Raw genomic sequence first — 20,463 nt, 5'->3', positions numbered from 1 at the left:
GGCATGTGACGTACATTTTACCAAACGCAGAAACATCTAGATGGCCGACAGAGTGAAATGAATACTGCTACATCCGATAACAAACCTTCTGAGCTTCATTGGAAAGTGATGGCTCTGATTTATTGAGGATGCACAGAGAGGAGACGACACACTTTACCCAGAAATTCTTAATTTTTGAGAGTCTGTCAGATTTTGGATACTAACGTGCTGACTTCGCTATGTACACCCCATGATGCTATTTTAGTACCACCATGAACACGCATGTGGAACATCTCCACAACACTGTTTTTACAGGGTGCTTGAACATGCAGATGCATTTCTTACTTTGGAAAAAGTCAGAATCTGTTATTTTCAGGAGATAATAGACTTTCTACCTAACGTGCCAGAATTGTGAGAGAACTTTGTAGGAGCTGACGGGGGAGTTGTCATGGGAGCACGCTAAAAAAGCGGAGATGATTGGACAGAGAGCTGCTTTTGAAAGTGGCCAAGAGAGTCTTGGCTCATGGGGAGTGGGCTGGATACACCTGGCTGCACCAGCTGGGACTATCCTTTTTCTTGTTCTTCTAAATCAGGACCACAGTGGGAAAACATCTCATGCTGGTGGCCATGGTCAGGCCCCATGCACAGAGGTGGGCTTAATCACAGCAGAACCATGGAGGACATCTGTCCACAGGAGGATGGAGTGGATCTGGACAGCGATCATGCACCATCTGTGCATGATGGTGCCACTCGGGACCTCTTTGATGTCTTGGACCTGGACATTATTCTCCGGCTGGCACTTGTGTGTGATCCATGTGTAAGGACTTCTTTAATAGTGTGAACTTTACATATTTAATCTTGGAAATCATTCTACAAATGGGTGAGTGTCCTGTTCAGTTTTTTCCTTTTGTATTTTGTTCTCCTCAGTGGAGCTGATAAGCTTTGTTAATTTTAATTTGCTTTGTGAGAGTCTGTCAGATTTGGGATCTCGATGTGTGCGGAGTCTGTTCCCAGCATGCTATTTTAACCCCATTATAGCTCCCACCGTGAACATGCACAAGGGACTCTTGTCTGTTTTTCAGGCTGCCTGATCACACAGATGTATTTTTTAGACTTTTCATAGTTGCATCGTTGACAATAATTATAACTGTGCACAAAGGTGAGCCTCTAGTAGAGACTGTTTTTAACAAGCTGAATTTATGACTAATGGATGTGCACGCACACTAGTGGAGTGGCTGCTGCTTTTTTCATGACTGCATCAGAATGAACAGTTATTTAAAAAGGAGGCATCATAACACAACATCGCACTTATGTAAACTTTGCAATTAATCTGTGGCTCCATTCTTAATGTTAGTAGCTACATTTCTTTCAAGCACTCACTGGGACGGTTCCTCAAAGCTACGTAAATGCTCTGTTTTCTGCAGTCTCCATAGCTGTTTGTTGTAAATGCCATATACTTTGAGACCATGGAAGCGCACAAAGTAATCCCGGTGTACCATCGGATGGTCACTAACAGCCTAAATCTAAGCTGCTATCATTTCTGTGCAACATGTCCTTTAATACAGTCATGTAGATGAATAAACACAGAGGGGGTGTACTGGGTAATGTGAATGAGTGATTAACAGACATGGAGAGAGATCGTAGAATTTTTCAGGGAGTACAATAGTACAATACACACATGCACAGGTGCACGTGCACACACATTGAGGTTTATGCACAGTCACACTAGCTGTACTTCAAGAAATTAACAAAACAAAATCACATTAAACATTTAGGAATTAAAGATTAAACATTTAGGAAGTATGGCCAGTATCTCCATTTTTAGAGCCCATAAGTAATTGAAGAAACTAAATATAAAATAAAAATGGTCACTTTTCTAACTAGTCAATTTTCTTTAGACAAGTCCAACGATGTGTTCTGATCTGTATAGCAAGAGCAGAGGACATGCAGTGACATACGAAGTGAACAGGTATTTATTTACAAAACTACTGGGGTGAAGAGTGTTGACTCGAAGGATGGGATAGATGCTGAGGCAGGGAGGGGAAGTACTGAAACATGTTCAGTTTCACTTTGCTATTCATACTGTGAGTAATATGAATAAGATGCAGGTTGCACAGAGGGATATATTTTTGTCACTTATTTAATCTGTCCAGCCATTTTCTTACTGCGGGTGACTTAATGTCTTCCTTCACTACTCTCCTTTTAGCACGGTAAATTTTTGAGAAGGGTAGATACATCTAATCAGTTACAGCTGTCATCCCCATAGACATCCCATAATAGACAAGTATTTTGCTCATGGTCACATGACCTGGAGCGCTGAGCCGCCCATCTTGGAAATTTGAAGCACTGTAGTGGTTTTGCGCTGTCAGTGGAAAATGCATGCTCTGCGCTTGTAATCACTGTCAATTCTCTGGCCGACTTATCCACCGTTATTTACATTTAAGATGTGAAAACTTGTGCTTAGGTCAATTTTATTGACAGGAGCCCCTCTTTACGCTCCATTCGCAGCCTTATAGGGAGAAAGGATCAACAGTTATCATAAATCTGACTTTAGAAATCAAATCTACATATCTGAATTGACCTAAGCACAAGTTTTCATGTCTTAAACGTAAATAACGGCGAGAAGTCAGCCAGAGAATCGACAGTGATTACAAGCGCAGAGTATGCATTTTCCACTGACAGCGTGAGACCGCTGCAGCGCTTCAATCTTTCAAAATGGCGTGGTCGTGATCTGCTTGGGGCAAGCCTTTTGTACAGCTCGAGCCTATCTAGTAAATCTGTGGTCATATCTAATAGGAAGCAGCTGGTCTAACTTTTTAAAAAAACCTTTATTTAACCAGATAAAAGCCCACTGAGATCAAACCCTCTTTTGCAAGGGTGACCTGGCCAAGAAAAGGCAGCAGCACACATCATAAGAAACAGGTTAACAACATCAAGGTAATTAAAATAAATAAAATACAAGCAATTTACACATAAAACAATCAGTTTGGTCATAGTAACAATACATAAGTTCAAACAATTTAAAAACACACTGTTCAAAAGATTTCCATTCGCGGTCTCTTAAAATAGAGTGGAAAGCATTCAGAGACATCAACACAGACAACTTCAGTTCAGACTGGAGGACATTCCAAGCACAGGGAGCAGTAAAACTAAAAAGCTTTCTTTTCCATTTCAGTGTGAACATGAGGTACACAAAAGCACAACATGTCATTCAGGCCCAAAGCATAAAGGCTTTCAGATCTCGGACGTCAACTAGATAAATAAATCACAACTTCCCAATAAGAGCCTTGTAAACCAGAGTCATCCTTTTAGTCATCAACTCATGACCAACAGGAAACACACTTTATTTAAAATAATCTGGTCTAACTCATGACTCTGCTGTTTGCAGTTGCTGACCTGACCACTACTTCCTCCACCCCACCGCCACATCCCTGTTTGATCCCTCTGGGAAGGCTCTGCCCCTGCCTTCTTCCATTCAAGAGCTACGTACTGGGGTCTCCCAAAAAGCCTGTTCTAATGTTCTGTACAATACCACTTTGATTCAAAATCTTTAACTGTTTCTTGTCTTCTGACTCTTCTTGGTAGAATTGGCTACTCCAAGCAGACAGTATCATATTATTTTTATTTCTTAATGACTGATGCAAATTAAGTCAAAGACATATTCAGTGAGTTGGAAAAGTTCATGTATCCATCCCCTGACTTTTCTAAAGAAATGTAGCTGTAAAAGTGATGATTCACTGGTGTTATCACAAAGGGTACCATTATGCATTTGAATATTTTGGAACTGATATTGTTTTTATTTAATTTACATTTTTTTTCTTTGAGTTCTTCTTTTGAACTTTATATGGCATGAGCTATAAAATGTTAATATGGTATAGCCTGTTTTTTTCCCCCAATTTATTAATTTTTGATGTCATGCAAAAATTAGGACTCGCATACTTTACAGTGCCACTGTGTGTGTGTGTGTGTGTGTATGTAAAGCTCAGTCACATAACTAAATGCAAGTCACGTTTTGATCAGTGTCCACTTTGCTGTGATTTATGTTCGACTTCCTTTTAATTAATTGCAGTGATTTTCTTTCTAAATCCACATGCTTAAAATGAAAATGCAGCAAATTAAAGGCTGTCATATTCAATGACCTTTCACTGTGCTGCTGAGATGCTGACTGACTGTATATGTGAGAACACTTTTCTTTTGCCTTGGCCTGAACTCAGTGCCTGCATGTCCTTCACAAGTACAGGTGTGGATGTGAGTTACTCAGTGATTTCTCTTCCTTCACAGCCGTGATGTGGTTTTTATTAAAGAGCTTTTGATTTCTCTGTTTTTAGTTATTCATCACAGTGATTCAGCAGCACACACCATCTTCAATCTCCAGCTCAGCCTGTGTGAAGGAATATATAATATATATAGATATACTTTGCTTTTTAAAATATTTCAATATTCTATGTTGATGTTGTTGTAGAGTTGCATTCTATCTATCTATCTATCTATCTATCTATCTATCTATCTATCTATCTATCTATCTATCTATCTATCTATCTATCTATCTATCTATCTATCTATCTATCTATCTATCTATCTATCTATCTATCTATCTATCTATCTATCTATCTATCTATCTATCTATCTATCTATCTATCTATCTATCTATCTATCTATCTATCTATCTATCTATCTATCTATCTATCTATCTATATTTGGAACAAAAGCCATTCAAAATTCTTCCTTCAAAATTCTAGGCTGCATGTTCAAACCAGCAGAAGTGACCTTCTGTCAGATTTTAGTAACTGTTGCATTAAAAAGAAATGATTTCTGTTCTGACTGGGTGAGCCCAATGACAAGGCAGAGCTCAGAGTTGGTGGGACTTTGTCTCAAATAAGTGACAACTAAAGTTAAAGGGCATTTCTATCAGGAGATGCAACCGGTTGGAGGTGTATTACATATGTAGATACAGAGTACTGAAATCTGTTTGGCATCAGTCCCGATCGTGGCAGTGGGATGAGCGGAGACTCTCAGATCCTCCTGCTGGTGGAGGCAGTGGTGCATGGAACCCATCCACCAGGCAGATGGACAAATTGGTGGCAGTGGGGCGGTGGAGGAGTTCCAGATGCCCTGAAACATCCCCACAGCACAATACACCCGCCACAGTCACTGTCAGAATGGCGTTCTTTGGGTTATATGCCTCACCCTTCTTTCTCCAAATACATACTGTACATATAAGCAATGTCTCTGGCCAAAGACCTCCAGTTTCCTCTCATGTGACTGAAGGACAGGCTCCCAAATCAAATCAAATCAGTTTCATTTATATAGCGCCAAACCACAACAAACAGTTGCCCCAAGGCACTTTATATTGTAAGGCAAAGCCATACAATAATTACGGAAAAACCCCAACGGTCAAAACGACCCCCTATGAGCAAGCACTTGGCGACAGTGGGAAGGAAAAACTCCCTTTTAACAGGAAGAAACCTCCAGCAGAACCAGGCTCAGGGAGGGGCAGTCTTCTGCTGGGACTGGTTGGGGCTGAGGGAGAGAACCAGGAAAAAGACATGCTGTGGAGGGGAGCAGAGATCAATCACTAATGATTAAATGCAGAGTGGTGCATACAGAGCAAAAAGAGAAAGAAACACTCAGTGCATCATGGGAACCCCCCAGCAGTCTACGTCTATAGCAGCATAACTAAGGGATGGTTCAGGGTCACCTGATCCAGCCCTAACTATAAGCTTTAGCAAAAAGGAAAGTTTTAAGCCTAATCTTAAAAGTAGAGAGGGTGTCTGTCTCCCTGATCCGAATTGGGAGCTAGTTCCAGAGGAGAGGAGCCTGAAAGCTGAAGACTCTGCCTCCCATTCTACTCTTACAAACCCTAGGAACTACAAGTAAGCCTGCAGTCTGAGAGCGAAGCGCTCTATTGGGGTGATATGGTACTATGAGGTCCCTAAGATAAGACCAATCAATCAATCAATTTTATTTATATAGCGCCAAATCACAACAAACAGTTGCCCCAAGGCACTAGATGGGACCTGATTATTCAAAACCTTATAAGTAAGAAGAAGAATTTTAAATTCTATTCTAGAATTAACAGGAAGCCAATGAAGAGAGGCCAATATGGGTGAGATATGCTCTCTCCTTCTAGTTCCCGTTAGTACTCTAGCTGCAGCATTTTGAATTAACTGAAGGCTTTTCAGGGAACTTTTAGGACAACCTGATAATAATGAATTACAACAGTCCAGCCTAGAGGAAATAAATGCATGAATTAGTTTTTCAGCATCACTCTGAGACAAGACCTTTCTAATTTTAGAGATATTGCGCAAATGCAAAAAAGCAGTCCTACATATTTGTTTAATATGCGCATTGAATGACATATCCTGATCAAAAATGACTCCAAGATTTCTCACAGTATTACTACAGGTCAGGGTAATGCCATCCAGAGTAAGGATCTGGTTAGACACCATGTTTCTAAGATTTGTGGGGCCAAGTACAATAACTTCAGTTTTATCTGAGTTTAAAAGCAGGAAATTAGAGGTCATCCATGTCTTTATGTCTGTAAGACAATCCTGCAGTTTAGCTAATTGGTGTGTGTCCTCTGGTTTCATGGATAGATAAAGCTGGGTATCATCTGCGTAACAATGAAAATTTATGCAATTCCGTCTAATAATACTGCCTAAGGGAAGCATGTATAAAGTGAATAAAACTGGTCCTAGCACAGAACCTTGTGGAACTCCATAATTAACCTTAGTCTGTGAAGAAGATTCCACATTTACATGAACAAATTGTAATCTATTAGATAAATATGATTCAAACCACTTCCAGTGTACATACTCTTTCTCCAGGTTGTCCTTAGCATACTTTAAGGTGTCTCTTCTGCAGAAGTGAAGTTTTTTTTGGTCTACAACCTTGAAGTCCTATCCAGGGCTTCAATGATTGTCCCCTTTGAGACTACAACTCCCAACTTGGCTATGTCATTCATTAGTGTCTTGGCAGTTGTTCTGGGGTCTTTAGACACATCTCAGACCAGTTTTCTTTCCAGAGTCTTTGAAATCTTTTGTGTCCTACCTCTGCCTGGCTTGTTCTGTACTGTGTGGCTCTTTTAATTTCTTGATGACACGTCTCACTCCAGTTCTTGATACTTGGAAATACTGTGATAACTTTGTATATCCTTCTCCTGCTCCGTGAGCATCAACAGTTCTTTTTCTCAATTATAAACTGATTTTATTTGTTTTTGGCATAGTGCTATTTCAAGTGACAAACCCTTACTGAGGTTTTTTATACTGTTTGTACATTGGAAGATCACCCTCAGTTTTAACTTGACTTTACAAGCTTTGAGCATTATGAAGTTAAAGCACATCATTGTACAACAATGGTTGTGCTGGTATTCAACAAAAAGGTCAGCTCTTAAGATGCTAATAATTTTTACCCTTGTAGTTTTGGGTTTTTGTGAAATAATTTTGTTTCTGTGTGCAAAGTAAAATATGTAAGCATCCAAAATAAAACTATGATGTTGATAAATGCTGTGTTAAAAATTCTTTGCTCTTAAAAAAGGCACTTGGGAAAATTTGGAAGAAAATGTTAAAGTTAATGGGAGTTTGACCTGTACTCTCACTGTACAAGCGTGCATAAAACACTAATCACTAAATAATTCACAATAGAAAATGTGCAATAAAATGCACAGTAGAAAAATGTGCAAATGAGAAACAGACAAACAAATTGAGTTTTACATGAGGTATATTAGTGAATTTTTTGGCAGATTAAATTGTTTATCAGTGTGATGGCCTGTGGAAAGAAACTGTTCCTGTGTCTGGTTGTTTTGACGTACAGAACTCTGTAACCTCGACCAGAGAGGAGGAGTTTAAACAGTGTGTGTCCAGGGTGTGATGGGTCTGCAGAGATGTTACCAGCTCACTTCCTCGTCCTGGACCGGTATAAGTCCTGGATGAAGGTCAGGCTGGCTCCAATGATTTTTTTTTTCCTGCAGACAGTTCGTTGGAGTCTGTGCCTGTCATGTTTCGAGGCAGAGGGAAAACAGATGGAGATGGACAGGACAGACTGGTTGATGGATTTGTAGAAGATGATGAGCAGTTCCTGGGGCAAGTTTAACTTCCTCAGCTGTCTGAGGAAGCACATCCTCTGCTGTGCCTTTTTCCTGATGGAGTCTATGTGGCAGGTCCACTTCTGATCCCGGGAGATGGTGGATCCCAGGAACCGCAAAATGTCCACAGTAGACACAGTGTTGTTGAAGACAAGATGGCGCTGAACTCCTGGTATGAATCCTGTGTTGCTCCAGGTCAGTCCTTCCAATGTTTCATCATGGGCAGCAAAAAAACCTTTTCCACTTAAGGAGCAGGTCCTTCAATTCTGCTGGTTGCTGTTCAGTCAGATCAGATCGGTTAGTCAATCCATCCACCTCCTTAGGTAGGTATTCAGCTCCATTCTCACCCACAACATCCACTAGACTAACTTCCACTGTGCAGTCCCCATCCAAGGACAGGCTCACATCATGAGCCCCATGCACATCGGCCTCTTCACTGTGGTACAGATTCCTCAGCTTCTGGTACCAGTCTATGGACACTGCACTGAGTTGGTGCCATTTCTCACCACTGCCACTGTTCTTGCTTTGCCCATGCCACCAGTCTCTGGGAGTGCCTCTATTGGGGCACTGTAATTGAAGCCCCCCAGTGCCACTGGAACTCGGCCCCACACCAGGGTTTCACGATTAGGTGGCAACTGGATTCTCTGTTGGCTTGCCGGTAGCATGAAACCCAAGAAGCCAAGCCACCCTGAGCCCTGGTGACTGCAACTCGGTGGCAAGTAGTAAAGGCATCTGGCTAGGCCTGTTGTATCCTGAACATCTCTGGGGAGTGGGGTGGGGGCCATCCTTTCAGGCAATTTAGCGTATTCTACCAAGTAGTAATGACATTCATACAAATTATGAGGGGGTGTGCATAGAACATTCATCTTTTACAACTACAAGTTCTCTCTCTGGTATGACAGTTTAATCAGGGTTGAAGTTTTCCACACTTTGTGAGGATGGATGTGTGTTCTTAATGTATTTTTCAGTTTCCTCTGATAGTGAAGCACACAGTCATCATATTTATCATATTATCATATCATATCATATTCAAGAGGCGGCAGAGAGAGAGAGGTGGCAGAGCAGACTGTGGAGTGAAGCAGCATGATGTGGCGGAGAAGAGCAGCGTGAGTGCTTGCCGTTGCTGGGTCTGTCATTCAGGCCTGTGTCGGCATTGCAAGTCCATCTCGGCCCGCAACAGTTCTGGTAATCCAGCAGCCCAGCCCTCACGGCAGCCCCCACGATAGTGTCAGAGGCCCAGCTTGGCCTCGCAGCAGCACTGTGGATCCATCCCGGTCCACGGTGGTGAAGCAGGCCCACTTCGTAGATCCAAGCCAAGCCACCTCGCAGATCCAAGCCAAGTTAGGCTCATCGTGGCCAGTTGGAGGTGTCCAGCCAGGCACGAGGGTCGTCGTGGCCCGTTGGAGGTGTCCCACCAAGCCTGAAGCTCCTCAAGGCATGTTGGAGGCTAAGCTAAGCTAGCTTAGCCCTGGTAAGCTAACGTTTGGAAGTTTTGGGAACAGTAGCGGCCTGATTTGTTTCTATTCAAGAACTATAGTGTCCTTCATGCAATATGGCTGTAAAAATCTCCAAAAAGACATGGATGAATTAAAGGAGTCCATGAACTTGCTGTCTGTGGAAATGGCTTCTTTGTTAAAGCAGAACCATATCATTACAGAATTGTTGGAAGAAATCAACAGTTGAAGCAACAAAATACTGAATATGAACAGAAAATTTCATATCTGGAAAATCGGGTGTCTGATTTGGAACAGTATTCTAGATTGAACAATGTCATCATTACTGGATTAAAAATCAAACCGAGGTCCTTCTCACAAGCAGTAACAGGAGTTACTACTGAGGGCGGCGGCCATGAAGATACTACGGAGGAACAGGTGACTGCATTCCTCCATAGTAAACATATTGTGATCTTGTCACACCTTGCCGTCCCGGGACAAGACATCTGTTCCAGTAATTATCGTCTGTTTCGCAAATAGAAGGCACAAAGTTGAACTTCTCATACAGGGAAGGAGGTTGAAAGGCACTAATGTTTACATCAACGAACATCTTACTTAAAAAATGCAGACATTGCCAGGAAAGCAAGGCTGCTTAAAAAAAAAACAAACAAAAAAAAAAACAGGGTAAAATAAATTCAGTCTGGGTCACAAATTGTAAAGTTTTTATCAAACTGAAGGATGCTCCCGAAAATGCTAGAGGTCTGTGTATTAGGACCATGAGCCAGTTAGATCGCTTTGATTAAGAATGCCTCACTATTTGCTAAAGACCGAATTCCGAGAGATTCTACATCTTGTCTTGGTTTACATTGTGAAGTTAGTTTTGCTACATTGCTTTTTTCAGTTTGAGAATTATGTTTCCATTATTATGACAACAGACTTATCACAACTTACTCCTGCACAGGAGTTAAAGTTAAAATTTTTTGAAGACATCGAATATAGTTTTCATAACATTGAAAATAACATTGATCCGGATTGTTTTTTTCAGGAAAATATTACACATCACTGTAAATACTTTACTGAAGAGCAATTATTCTTTGACAAATGGGATTTTCTCCATAATACACTTTAATAGTAGAAGTCTTCTTATGAACTTTTCAAAAATTCAGGATTGCTTAAAAACTTCTAATAAGCATTTTTCTGTCATTGCGATTACTGAGACTTGGTTGAGAGAGGAGCAGTTTGACACTGTCCAGTTGGAGGGATATGATTTTTTTTTGTATGATGATGAAAATAGGATGATGAAACGGGGCGGTGGTGTGGCACTTTATGTATGTTCAAATGATCAAAGTCAAATTATACAAAACATGTCTTTTTCTTTGGAAAATATTATGGAATGCATTACAGTGGAAATCATATGTGAAAAATCAAAACATATAATTGTGAATTGTGTTTATAGATCTCCGGGATCAAATTAAAATATTTTTTGTGGATAAATTGACTGAAATGTACAACACAATTAATAATAATAAGCTTTTATTTGTTTGTGGAGATTTTAACATTGATTTACTTAATCCTCATGGTCAGGCACATATAACAGAATTTATAAACTCTGTGCTTTGTATGGGCTTGTTTCCATTAATCACACTTCCAACTAGGATAACTACGAATTCATCAACACATCAATAACATATTAACAAATGCTACTGTAGGGAATGTAACAGGTGGGTTGCTCATAAGTGACGTCAGTGATCATTTACCAGTTTTCGTAGCTTTCAATTCATTTGTTGATAAAAAGGAACAAAACAAAACAGTAAATTCCAAAAATAACTGATGCTTCTATTAAAAACCTCAGAAGGGACTTATTGCATCATGATTGGTGTGATATTTATAGTGAGGATATTGATAAATCATATGAATTATTTGTTTCCATTATTTCTAACTTGTATGAAAAACATTGCCCTTTTGTGCCTATAACTGGAAATAGGAAAAAAATCGATAAACCTTGGGTTACAAAGGGACTCCAGGATGCATGTAAAAAGAAAATTGTTTTGTACAGTTTATAAAATTTAGAACAAAAGAAGCTGAAAGTAAATATAAGACATATAAAAACAAATTAATGAGCATTATGCGATCGTGTAAGAAGCAGTTTTACTGAAATTTATTAGAAAAAAAAATAAAGCCAACACTAAAGGCACCTGGAAGCTTTTAAATGAAATTATTAAAAACAAAACAGTTGTTAATGATTATCCATCTTACTTTCATACTGATGCTGACAAAACTGTAAAAGAAAATAAAACTATTGCTGATCATTTCAATGATTATTTTGTAAATGTGGGTAAAAACTTATCAAATTCAATTGTATCCTCAAAAATGTGCTCTTTGGACAACAGCAATACAATTAATACAACTCTGGATTCAATGTGTATTAATGAAACTAATGAAATTGCAATTATTGACATAGTTCGTAAGTTAAAAGCGAAAAAAAAATCAGTTGACAGTGACAACCTTGATATGTTTTTGATAAAAAAAACATTATTGATTGTATTGTTAAACCCTTGACTTACATTTGTAATTTGTCATTGATGACCGGGAAATTTCCTTCTAAAATGAAAAAAGCTAACATGATACCATTGTTCAAATCTGGTGATAAGCATGTTTTTTTTCAAACGACAGGCCAGTCTCATTGTTACCACAGTTTTCAAAAATTCTGGAAAAGATATTTGTAAAGAGGTTGAATAATTTCTTAACTAAACAACGTATTCTTAGTGAACATCAGTATGGTTTTAGGAAAAATCACACTACTTCATTGGCTTTGGTCGATTTTGTTGAACAAGTTACAAATGCAACAGAAAAGAAGAAATACACTGTAGGAGGGCTTTTTTTTATTTGCAGAAAGCATTTGATACCATAGATCATACCTTACTATTGAATAAATTGTAGAAGTACAGTATTAGAGGACTGGCCCTTGATTGGGTAACTAGTTATTTACAAGACAGGTACCAGTGTGTTCATTTTGGGGGGATAAACTCCGAATTTTTGTGGATTTCACGTGGGGTGCCCCATGGTTCAGTACTTGGGCCGTTACTGTTTTTATTGTACATTAATGATATTGGTTTGGTTTCTAAGTTTGTGAGATGTATTTTGTTTGCTGATGACACAACTCTGTTTGGTAGTGGGGATCATTTGGGACAGCTCCTGGACAAGATGGAGAGGGAACTACAAAAATGTAAACATTGGTTTGATTTAAATAAGTCATAGCTTAATTTGGGTAAAACCAAGTGTATTATATTTGGAAGTAAGCTACTTAGGTAGAAATTTATTATTGATTGATGTTGAAATTGAAATGGTAACTGAAACTAAGTTTCTTGGTCTTTTTATCCATGACAAACTAGGATGGAAAACTCCGATAAATAATGTACTATCTCAAAAGTCATTGCGATTCTGTACAAAGTACAATACTTCCTCCCCCAGCATTCATTGGCTATGTTGTATCATTCTTTGCTTGTTCCATATATGACTTACTGTACTGAGGTATGGGGAAATACATATAAAATAAATTTAAATCCAATGTGTCTGTTACAAAAGAAACCTATAAGTAAAAAAAAAACATATCGAGAGCCAACAAATCCACTGTTTGCTTGTTTGTACATTTTGAAATTTTGGGACTTATTGGGATTATTTTACGATACAGTTCATGTCTAAAGTTAAAAATGAACTCTTGCCTCAACATGTCCAGGAATTGTTTAAAATGAAGGAGTCATGTTATCATCTGAGAGGAATTTCAGTATTTGACTGCTTAAAGTATCGTACTACTGTAAAAAGTCATTCTGTATCTGTTAAATGGGTTAAAATCTGGAATGACTGCCCTGATAGTATTAAATTATCTGGTATTTTGGCTGGCCTGAAAAGTTCTTATAAAAATAACAAAATTGCTTATTATAGTACAATAAATTAGGTTAATTGTTGTTGTTTCTGTTCTTCTGTTTAATCTGTGCATCATACTGCTGATTGTTCTGCTATGTTCAGATGTTTGGTGTATTGATTAAGCTGCAAATCTTTTTGCTCGTCTTCTTGTTCTTTTCTTTTTTGTAGTTGCTGTTATGAGTGCATATATATGTGTATATGGCAACTCGTGATAGCGGTGGGCATTTACAAGCCTTTGCTTCAGCCCACACCCTTTTGGCTGCACACAACTGGAAAATTGTTTTTTTGAGAAATTGTTTGAGGTTATGTTTGCTTTTGTTTTTCTTTGTTTGGTCTTGTGAGAGATTTCTTTAAGTTTACATGTGTGGCAAATAAAAATTCAATTCAAATATTGGCCCTCCAAGGAAGGATCCACAGTATCCCTGTCATCACCATCAGGAGCAACATGGAGCCAGTGATCTGTCAAATCCATCTTATCTGAAACAGCTTTCAAACTTTAATTATCTGGAGCAGAAAAACAACCAAAGTCATTAAGCTTTCACTGGAATCACCAAGGAGTCAAAATGCATATGTATTGGTCATTATGTTGCACACTTTGAGTCACCCCATATCTATTACATCTTTAATATGTTAAATGGCCCTTTTTTCTTGGGCATATAACTCATATCCTCTGCTTAATTTTCATATGCGGCCTTAAGCCAAGTGTATTTCAGATCCAATCTAAATGTGGGACTGCAGTTGCCTTAGTGCAGACATAAATCATTGTCACCTCTCTCATTTATCTTGAAAAATTCAATTAAAAAAGCTTCACAATGTTAGATTACTCTGCTGTGCATTACCAACACTAAAAATGATTCATTTGTCCAGTTTTCCTTCATGGCAGAGTGTGTCACTAATTAATAAATGTAGGAGGTATTAACAAGTTTTGAGAATGCTGTTTTGGGTTGTGACAGGCTCTGTCACTGTGAGACGCCTCAGTTTCATCTTTAGGGCTGTTTTTATGGAGCAGGCTGATAAACTATATATAGCTGCTCAGTCACACAGCAGAGAACAAAACCATTGCTGCTGTTGTTTTGCAATTGTTGTTGAGAACTGCTGATGACGCTGAGATGGATAACTCAGGATCAGACACAATTTTTCCTCAACAACCTATAAGTTACTGAGAAGGTCTTTGTCTTACTTACATGTAGTGCCGTCAGTGCCAACACAAAAAGTTTAGATGCTTTGCACTTCACATAATTTCAAATGCAACAAAGTTAACTTTCACCAAGAAACCTCCAGACATGATGGTGGAAACAACAGCCAGAGCTCAGACATTAATTTACCCTGCTGGGGTCCACAGACTCGCTGGCACCTCCAGGTCATTTTACCATACATCAGTAATTCCCCTTTTAAGATAGTTGCATATACTATAATGCCTGTGTGTTGAATATCAAAATGTTCAGAACAATTGCAGCTTTCTGAATGTGAGACATATGTATGTTTGTGTAGAGCACTGTGTAAAAAATATAATTTGGCTCTGAAGATGAAAATATGAAATGTGCTTTTAGAAATTGTTCACATCTTTAGTGAAAATACACCTTTATTCATGTGCATCAACTGTTTTGGTGTTTGGAATGGGTTCACCAAGGTCTTTGGATCACAAAAGTAGTGCAATATATGTAAAAAAAAATCATCCATCCATCCATCCATCCATCCATTTTCTTCTGCTTCATCCGAGGTCGGGTCACGGAGGCATCAGCTCAAGCAAAGCCGCCCAGACCTCCTGATCCACACACATCTCCCCCAGCTCCTCCAGGGGAACACCGAGGCATTCCAAGCCAGCTGCAAGACGTAGTCCCTCCAGCGTGTCCTGGGTCTTCCCGGTTACTTTTTTAGACCAAGCAGAGGGGAAAAAAATATGGAATCACTCAATTCTGAGGAAAAAATTATGGAATCATGAACAACAAAAGAATGCTCCAAGACATCACTAGTATTTTGTTGCACCACCTCTGGCTTTTATAACAGCTTGCAGTCTCTGAGGCATGGACTTAATGAGTGACAAACAGTACTCTTCATCAATCTGGCTCCAACTTTCTGTGATTGCTGTTGCCAGATCAGCTTTGCAGGTTGGAGCCTTGTCATGGACCATTTTCTTCAACTTCCACCAAAGATTTTCAATTGGATTAAGATCCGGACTATTTGCAGGCCATGACATTGACCCTATGTGTCTTTTTGCAAGGAATGTTTTCACAGTTTTTGCTCTATGGCAAGATACATTATCATCTTGAAAAATTATTTCATCATCCCCAAACATCCTTTCAATTGATGGGATAAGAAAAGTGTCCAAAATATCAATGTAAACTTGTGCATTTATTGATGATGTAATGACAGCCATCTCCCCAGTGCCTTTACCTGACATGCAGCCCCATATCATCAATGACTGTGGAAATTTACATGTTCTCTTCAGGCAGTCATCTTTATAAATCTCATTGGAACGACACCAAACAAAAGTTCCAGCATCATCACCTTGCCCAAAGCAGATTCGAGATTCATCACTGAATATGACTTTCATCCAGTCATCCACAGTCCACGATTGCTCTTCCTCAGCCCATTGTAACCTTATTTTTTTCTGTTTAGGTGTTAATGATGGCTTTTGTTTAGCTTTTCTGTATATAAATCCCATTTCCTTTAGGCGGTTTCTTACAGTTCGGTCACAGACGTTGACTCCAGTTTCCTCCCATTCGTTTCTCATTTGTTTTGTTGTGCATTTTCGATTTTTGAGACATACTGCTTTAAGTTTTCTGTCTTGACGCTTTGATGTCTTCCTTGGTCTTCCAGTATGTTTGCCTTTAACAACCTTCCCATGTTGTTTGTATTTGGTCCAGAGTTTAGACACAGCTAACTGTGAACAACCAACATCTTTTGCAACATTGCGTGATGATTTACCCTCTTTTAAGAGTTTGATAATCCTCTCCTTTGTTTCAACTGACATCTCTCGTCCACTTGGTGCAACAGCTCTCCAAGGTATGATCACTCCTTTTTAGATGCAGACTAACGAGCAGATCTGATTTGATGCAGGTGTTAGTTTTGGGGATGAAAATTTACAGGGTGATTCCATAATTTATTCCTCAGAATTGAGTAAGTCCATATTTTTTTCCTCTGATTTCTAAAAAAGTAACCGTTACTGACTGCCACAATCTTTTTTTCTTGATTTCTTATAATGTTTCTTAAAGCCAGAAAGTTGCCATTTGAAATGACTTTAGTTTTGTGTCATGTCTGTGATCTGCTTTTTTTCTACAAAATTAAACAACTGAATGAACATCCTCCGAGGCCGGTGATTCCATAATTTTTGCCAGGGGTTGTATCTAAAGACTTATGTTGTTTGCATTTATTATTTATATAGCAAATTTACAGAAAGAGCGACTGCCAGCTGACACAAGCCCTGGAATCACTCAGGGACATCTCTAAATTAACCCCTCTGACCCAGGTGAGCTCACGCTGCCTGGAGCATGGACATCCACGACGGACGGATCAATCATCCAAACCATATCTCCAACAGCAGCTAGGTGACCCAGTCAACGGTTCCACAAACAGGGTTTGTTGTCAATGGATACAGGTAGCTCTCTTTTGTTAAACATTCAGGCTTCTTTAATAATTTTCTTAATAATTGGCTTCAAAATTCATCACTAAATTCCAATCAGATTTATTTCTTAAAGTTTTAAGCTTTATCTCTATTTCTTCCAGAGTCTCATGAGTAAGTAAAAAAAGTGTTTCCATGAATGAACTTATTTTCAATCACTGTCCATAAATGCCAGTAAAATGATCATTTCTTGTAGAAATTGTAAATAAATTGTAAATATTTTCTGCTGTGGTTTATGTTGTGTTCAGAAGGAAACTCTTGGTCAACCGTATCGTGAGAATTCAGACTTTCAGATCAGAGATTGATTAAATTAAATTGAGACTGATTAATTGATTTGAGATTGATAAATTAATGTTTAAATTATAGTACCTATGCTATTAAAAATAAATAGGTGGTGCTCCGATTACTGATTAAATAATAAGTATTAAACCCTAAATTAATTATTTTGGTGACCTGTTACATTGGGCCTAGTCCAATCTAATTAAATTTGGGAGTTTAATTACTTATTCATTATAAATTGCTACATCTAATGGTGCTCTGTGTGAGCGCAATTCAGTAATAAATTATTTTATTAAATAATAATTAAATAATTAAATATTTATAGTGCCCGCGTGTGGAGACTTTATTATTAAAACTGTTACACATCTATTGATGCTCCCGTGTGGAGGCATAAAGATTTAAACAAAAACATTACATTTTATGGTTCCCCGTTGCGAGGCCTGAATATCTGTAAAGCAAAGTGTCACCAATAAATAAATAAATGAAAATGTTACACCACCGAGGAGCTCTCTGACCACCTCGGTGACTTCGGCCTGGGTGATGGATGAGTTCGCCTCTGAGTCCCCAGTCTCTGCTTCCTCTTCGGAAGATGTGACGATGGGATTGAGGAGATCCTCGAAGTATTCCTTCCACTGCCCGACAACATCCCCAGTCAGGGTCAACAGCTCCCCACCCGCACCGTAGACAGTGTTGGTGGAGAGCTGCTTCCACCTCCGGAGGCGTCGGACGGTTTGCCAGAATTTCTTCAAGGTCGACCGACAGTCCTCTTCCATGGCCTCCCTGAACTCCTCCCAGACCCGAGTTTTTGCCTCTGCGACCGCACAGGCTGCAGCACACTTGGCCTGCCGGTACCTGTCAGCTGCCTCCCGGAGTCCCACCTGCCAACAAAGACAAGTAGGACTCCTTCTTCAGCTTGGCGGCATCTCTTACTTCCGGCGTCCACCACCGGGTTCGGGGATTGCCGCCGCGACAAGCACCAAAGACCCTGCGACCACAGCTGTGAGCGGCTGCGTCGACAGTGGAGGTGGAGAACATGGTCCACTCGGACTCCATGTCTCCAACCTCCCCCGGGATCTGGGAGAAGCTCTCCCAGAGGTGGGAGTTGAAGACCTCGCTGACAGAGGGTTCCGTCAGTCGTTCCTAGCAGACCCTCATGATAAGTTTGGGCCTGCCAGGTCTGACCGGCTTCCTCCCCTCCCAGCGGATCCAACTCACCACCAGGTGGTGATCAGTCAACAGCTCAGCCCCTCTCTTCACCCGAGTCTCCAAGACACATGGCCGGATGTCAGATGATATGACTACAAAGTCGAACATCAACCTCCGGCTCAAGGTGTCCTGGTGCCACGTGCACTTATGGACACCCTTGTGCTCGAACATGGTGTTTGTGATGGACAAACTGTGGCTAGCACAGAAGTCCAACCACTCCCCGATCTGAACACCACTCGAGTTCAGATCGGGGAGGCCGTGCTTCCCGATCACTCCCTCCAGGTCTCACTGTCGCCGCCCCACTTGGGCGTTGAAGTCCGCCAGGAGAACAACGGAGTCCCCAGTCGGAGCACTATCTAGTACCCCTCCCAGGGACTCCAAGAAGGTTGGGTACTCTGCACTGCCGCTTGGCCCGTAGGCTGAGACAACAGTGAGAGACCTGTCCGCAACCCGAAGGCATAGGGACGCGACCCTCTCGTTCACCGGGGTGAACTACAACACATGGCGACTGAGCTGGGGAGCAATGAGCAATGCTACCCCCGCCCACCGCCTCTCCCTGTGGGCAATGCCAGAAAAGTGGAGCGCCCAGCCCCTCTCCAGGAGTTGGGTACCACAGCCCAAGCTGTGCGTGGAGGTGAGCCAGACTATCTCTAGTTGGTACCTCTCAACCTCCCTCATAAGCTGAGGCTCCTTCCCCCCAGTGAGGTGACATTCCACATCCTGACAGCCAGAGGCTGTGAGCGCAGACCAGGCCGCCGGGCCACCCGCCCTCGACCGCCACCCAGTCCTCTCTGCACCCAACCCTCATGGCCCCCTCTGCAGGTGGTGAACCCACAGGAGGGCGGGTCCACGTCACTCTTTCAGGCTGGGCCCAGCCAGGCCCCGTGGGCTAAGGCCTGACCACCAGGTGCTCACGCGCGAGCCCCAACCCCTGGCCTGGCTCCAGTGTGGTGCCCCGGCTCCGCCGTACCGGGGGACGTCTCGGTCCTTGATATTATCCTGGTCATGGGATCTTCTGAACTGCCCTTAGTCTGACCCATCCCCTAGGACCTGTTTGCTATGGGAGACCCTACCAGGGGCACAAAGCCCTCGACAACATAGCTCCTAAGATCATCCGGGTACGCAAACTCCCCCACCACGATAAGGTGGCAGTTTGAGGGGGAGAAAAATAATCAATGTATGATAAATGACCAAAAATCTAAATACATGCCCTGCAGCATAGCAGTGCCACCCACTAGGAGTTACATGGCAGGTACGTTTCAAAAGAACATGTTTGTAAAATCATCTCACTTACTAAGGTCAGCTGGATGTCTTCTCTTTTCAAATAAATCCTTATCGCATGAATAAAATCTCTCCATGATGAAAACTCCAGCATTGACATTGCTAAAATACTTCACTGAGAATCCCAGACAGACTAGACCAGACAGACATACGCTGCAGCCACAGTTGCAAGCACAGAGAATTGCACTGATGTTGCAGGACTATGTGATATTCCCTGGCTTCTAAGATTGGTTGTGAGTGATAACTTGTCTCAAGGGAAGATGTAAACTATAATAAGAAAGTTGTAGTTTTAGGCCATGCTTGCACAGAGTCTCTGTTACATTCTGTCACTGATTTATTAATTAAAAATATGACAAAAAGTTTATCTGCACCCTTAGTGGTGTTATTATGCAACAATATCATATATATAATATCATATATATATATTTCTAATTACTTTACTTAAATTCTGAACTAATGTTACTTTTTATAAGTGACCTTTATGTAACAGCAGTGTAGCCAAGAGTGCAAATTATAGAGTCACACCCGATGACTCCTTGCCCATTAGCATAAGGAATTAGCAAACATTAGTTTAACTGTAACTTAAAGCAAAAGTAAAACTGACTACCATATAGCATTCATCCATAAACACTTAATTCAGAACCACTGAACGTTAG

Source organism: Thalassophryne amazonica, chromosome 2 (genome assembly GCF_902500255.1).
Source record: "Thalassophryne amazonica chromosome 2, fThaAma1.1, whole genome shotgun sequence".
Taxonomy (NCBI): Eukaryota; Metazoa; Chordata; class Actinopteri; order Batrachoidiformes; family Batrachoididae; genus Thalassophryne; species Thalassophryne amazonica.
The sequence above is the reverse complement of the archived record's forward strand: the minus strand, read 5'-3'. Positions refer to the sequence as shown.